This window comes from Canis lupus, chromosome 29 (genome assembly GCF_011100685.1).
Source record: "Canis lupus familiaris isolate Mischka breed German Shepherd chromosome 29, alternate assembly UU_Cfam_GSD_1.0, whole genome shotgun sequence".
Taxonomy (NCBI): Eukaryota; Metazoa; Chordata; class Mammalia; order Carnivora; family Canidae; genus Canis; species Canis lupus.
The window spans coordinates 25,913,859-25,919,696 of record NC_049250.1 but is presented as its reverse complement, the minus strand read 5'-3'; positions in this window follow the sequence as shown (position 1 = coordinate 25,919,696).

Here is a 5,838-nt window from a genome sequence, read left to right as displayed (position 1 = left end):
GGTGCCACAGAGAGGAGGCACAACAACAGAGTAGGTTCTACCAATGCGCTTTCCTACAAATATTGAATTACTTTGTTTTATCAAAATTTCGGTCTGATCTCTGGAAATCAGATATATAGTAAGCTTGTTTCACTTTCTATAAAGTTAGAGCAAAGTTGACTGAAATTGTGAAGATACTAAAGCTTGATGAAATATTTAACGGCTTCTATCTGTCATGTCCTAATTTGGAAGATTGTTATTTAAAAAAAAAATGCTGCAAATACTTCAGGATAAATTTCCTATTTTAGAAAACAAAAAAAAATGAATAAATTTATTTTCCTTTTAGATTGTAAAATGTGGTTTGTTTTTAATATATGAGACATAAATTGCAGAGAGTCTATCTTGGGATTATATTTGGCACTAGAGGCCATAGAGTGGCTGTAAAAGACAGGATCTTGTAAAAAGTGTGGATATTGATATCACAATATTTTTTGTTGTTATCCAACTATTCTGGAGAGGTACACTTAAATTTACTTTTATGAAACTAAAAGAAGGAAACTTCTTGCTGTTGTTGCATTTTGCCTTGATTGGAAAGAAAACTTTTTAAAAATGTTCCCAAGTTTTCGTATTCAAGAGGCACATTTGCAATTAGATTGGGTTTATTAGGTATCATTTGAATTTTTCTTGATTTCTATTAAAATTGCCATTGAAAGTCTATTTAAGGATAAATCATACTGAATAATAATACATTATCTAAAGAAACATCTATTCCTTTCAGTAAAACCGTTAGGAGTTGAACAATCAAGTTCATTGTGAACACAATCATATCCCAAATAGTGAATGTCTGATGAGAGATGGAGAAGAAAACAACTGAAAGGTGAAAAAGGTTCCTGTTTTTAGCCGACATTTTCCAAACTGCATTTTATGAAGTGTTAGTGTTCTTTAATAAAGAGGCTCCTGAATTGTTTATATACTAAAATGGAAATTTGTAATGTGCATTAGAAACATAAAAGTTTCAGAAATATTTTATAATTATTAAAAATAATGGTTCCACTGAACATAGTTCAATATTAATGTGTTACAAAGATAGAAGGCTTCCTAAGATCACTTAGCCCAACTCCCGAAAACCTCATTAACTGAGATTGGTCCGAGAAAGGGTTAGCTAGAGTTATAAAAATGTAAAAGGATGTTGATATATCATTGGATGTAAAGAAACTGACAGTTCAGAATTTTCTGGTTTGAAGCCTGCCTCTACCTCTTGGGTAAGATTCTTAATCTTAATGTAAAAAAAGTTATTTTTGTTATTGTTTTTAATCTACATGATGGGGATAAAAATTGCCTATCTCATATAGTTGCTCTGGAGAATAATGATGTATATAAATGATGTAGAATATTGTTTGGAAATAAGTATATTTATGCTTAATATTTGATAAATATATATTATATATATTTAATTTTTACATATTGAATAGTTATTTAACATAATATATTTAAACATTATATATTTAATATTTTTATACATATATATTCTCACTTATACTTAATGTATTTTATTCCACAGATTACTCATCTGAGTATTTACTGTATAAGTATTTTTATATAATTACTATCTAGAGGTCTGAGGTTATGAAAGGAAGAAAAGCCTGGTCAGTATAAGAGCATTTTTGCTGATGTATTTCTTATGACTGATCATTCAAAATTTGCTGTCTGTTTAAAATTATTTACTCCACTAATTGTATTTAAGTCTCTGTAATTGCTGTACAGTGTCTCAAGAAATTAAGAATACACTACAAATTTTTTGTAAAGATAATTTGTGAATCTTGAAAAGGTTGTGGGATTTCTTGCATTTAATGAAAGTGAAATGGTAAGAAATGTTCAAATTACAGTTGCAGTTCTTCACAAATGAAAATCTGACTTATTTATACTGGCTAACATAAAGGAAGGATGTTGCAACAAAGTTAATGACAATAGATGCCTACCAAGGATCAAGAAAGAAGATTGATGAAATTGATGAGACACTTTACTGATCTTTAATGACTTTATTTATGAGTATATTCAAAGTCATGCTCAAATCAAAGGCAAAATGGAAGAGTTCATATAACAGTTACCACATATTTTAGTCAGAATAGATGTTGTATATATTGGGATTATATTTGGCACTAGAGGCCATAGAGTGGCTGTAAAAGACAGGATCAATATCTTATTCATTTATTTATTCTTAGAGCACTGAAAACTTTTATTTTTTAAATGCAATATTAGGTAAACTTATTTTCATAATTTTCCTCTTGTTGTTCAAGATAGGTTCTCAGGGAAATGCCTGGAGGTCTCAGTGGTTGACCGGCTGCCTTTGGCTCAGGGCGTGATTCCGGAGTTCCAGGATCGAGTCCCACATAGGGCTCCCTGCAGAGAGCCTGCTTCTCCCTCTGCCTGTGTCTCTGCCTCCTCTGTGTGTCTCTCATGAATAAATAAATAAAATCTTTTTAAAAATAGGTTCCCAATAAACCTTTATTTTTCATTATTTATTAGGAAACTTTATTATCCATGAAGGACTTTGCAAATTTTCTGATGCAAATTGCACTCTAGTAGTAAAGACCTTCAAAAAAATTTAAATCAGCTCAGAAAGTGGTAATGAGTAGTATGGCAAATCTCATGAATGGGTAAATATGACAGCTTTTTGTATTCATTGTTTAAATGACTGCTTCTAAATTTACTGATTCATAATCATATAACAAACATCTATTAAGTGCCAACTACTGTCTGTAATGCCAGTAAGTGCAGTAATGGAATAATAAGAATAAATAAAGTACAGTGCTGGTACTTGTGAAATCTTCTAGCATGTAGGGGAGATTGACATATAAATTATACTTTGATTCAAGCTTTTAGAAGAAATGCACAAATTACCATGTGAGCAATAAAGAAGGATAACGCTTCTAATCAAAGAAACAATATTCTCTTAACATAATTCAAAGAGCCAAACTCACTCCTATCCCATGGTTAAGTCTATATACAATTTATTACATTAGCTTATTCATTCAGTAATTTGGGCATCTTTTAAGTGCAGGAGACACACACATAAAAACATATTACAATATAGTGTAAGTTCAAGAACACATAACTAAGTCTGCTTGAGACCATAGAAAGCAGCTTCAGAGAGGACACAAAAGTGACATTTAAACAGCCTCTGGAAGAACAGGTAGTTTTCCATATTAGAGGCAAGGGTCTGAAGAAGAGTATGAGGAAAGGGCCCTGGGCAGATGAGGAGCAACATGTGCAAATAAAGGATGTGAAAGATCAAGTGCTTAGGAAAGCTTTATTACACTTTAAAAAATGGCATTATTTCCAAGAAGAGTTCCTAAGCAAAATGTATAACTTTCTGGTTCCTGCCCAACTTATAAATTCCAATTTAAAGAAGATGTATCAGAGATTTGATATAAGAAGAGTGACCTATTTATCATGAAATGTACATTTAAAAATAACATGAAATGGATAATATTAGTTTTCATTTTGTTTTTTTTAGTTTTCATTTTGTAATTGAATTGTAACTTATAAAAACCGTGCTGATATTAAGTATTCTGTTCCATGATTTTTTAAATTTATATAATCATTCATGTAACCACCAATCAGATAATATACACAAAATTTTCATCACACTGTCCCCTAAACTTCCTTTCCTGTTCACTACCTACTTACCCAGTGTCATCCTGAATCTGATGTCTATCATCATCGTTATAAATTAGTTTTAGCTATGTATGAAGTTCACTTAAATAAAATTACACAGCAGGTATTCTGTTGTGTCTAGCTTTCAATCAAAATTATATTTTGAGATTCATCGGCTTGTTGCATGTATTCATGTTGTTTTAAATTCATGTCATATTCCATTTTGTAAATATACCGCAATGTATTGATCCTTTTTCATGTCGATGAACATTTGTTTCCAGTTTGGGGCTATAATAAAGCTGCTGTGAATAGCTTTATAGTGGATAGTCAGCAGACATTTCTGTTGGGCATATACCCCCAAATGAAATCCTGGGTCATGTTTAGCTCAAGGAGATATTAAATATCATTACTTTGGAAATTAAAATTTGTTTTTATATTTTGACACTGTAGCATATTACAGAAAAACAAATAATACTGAGGGTAGCCCTGTTAGTTTGCCAAGGGTCCCATAACAAACTACCACAGACTGGGGTAACAAAAACAACAGAAATTATTTTCTCACAGTTCTGGAGGTTGGAAATCCAAGATCTCAGGTATTGGTAGGTTTAGGTTTTTTTCTGAGGCCCGTCTGTGGCTTGCAGATGTCTGACTATTCACTGTGTCCTCACATGGCCTTTTAACCGTGTACATGTATGCCTGGTGTCTCCCCATGTGTTTTAATCTACTTTCATTATAAGGACATGAGTCAGGTTGAATTAGGACCCATCCTGAAGCCCTCACTGTAACTTAATTACCTTTTTAAATGCTCTATTTACAAATACAATCACATTCTGACATTCTTTGGGGTTAAAGTTTCAACCTATGAATTTTGGGAAGGGAATGCAATTTGGCCCATATTAATCTCTTGGTCCAATTTACTGATCTTCAGACATTTTTAATATCTAAAGAATGCCCTGATTCCTAAGAGAACAAAATCCCATGAATCCTAATTGATAGACTAAATAGATGTGATACTTCCCTAAATAATTTTAGAGAACTTAAGCGCAACATTTGATAAAGCAATGAACTCCTTATGTGCCAATGAGGAAATGAGAATTTCCTTGGATGTCTACATCTCTATGGAAGAACTGTTTCCAATTATGAAGAATTTTTATTTGAAGTCATATTGCAGTACATAAAAGTATTAACATTGTTTTATTTCCTACAAAATAGATTTAAGAAAAATGATGTGTTCTGTTTTCATACTAGGTTAGAAAGGAGAAAAAATAATGGAGATCTTAAATAAATGAAACTTATATATGGTGTATATACGTCATTTACCTTATCTTTTTCCACACTCAGTGATAGAGATTATTACTACTTCTATTCTACAGATGTAAGAGTTGAGGCCAGACTGGCCAAATGTTCCAAAGTCCAATGGCAACATCTTTGCCTTTAGGTTGAGGAATTTTTTTTTATAATATCTAAGTTTAAATTCAAATATATATTTCCATAAGAAATATATATTGGTCTTGTTCATTGTCACTATTCTTCAAGCAGAAAAAATATATTCACTTACTGCTGCCAGAGACTGTGTAATAAAGATAGAGAAGTGAGGATAGAAAAAGACCCTGTCTTTGTACAGCTTACGGTCTAGCATGGAGTTACATCATTTTAGAGAGCCAACACATATATTCAATAAAACCATACTGCAAAGGACTCATCTAAATTCTTGATATCGCTTGGTGGGTCAGTCCAGACTTAGTAGTCAACATAATTGATGTGGTGGTGGTGGTGGTGATGCATCCATGCCTGCCATTTATTGGGACATCCTCAGTGGTTTCCTTCCCAGCTCCACTGTTTGAGTATTTCTGCTATATTCTGTTCCCACTTGTTTGGATACAACAGTTCTCTAAGGAACATCTATCCTGCTCTGAGGTATAGAAATCTATCTACGGCATTCTAAGGCTACAGGGACACCTGAAGTAGTTTCAGGGTTGAATGCCTAGAAATATCAGTAGGACTGTTTTCATGCTCTTACAATATGATGTGCAGTAAGGCACTTTAGGATTTGGTCAATTTCCTGACTTTATCTAGAGACCTAGCCAGTTTCCTGAGCTCCTAAATTTCCCAAACTCTTAAATTTCCCAAGCTTATGTGCTCTTTCTATTGCCTACCCTGCCTACTTGCCCTCACTCTGGGACCAACAAGTTCTGAGCTCTC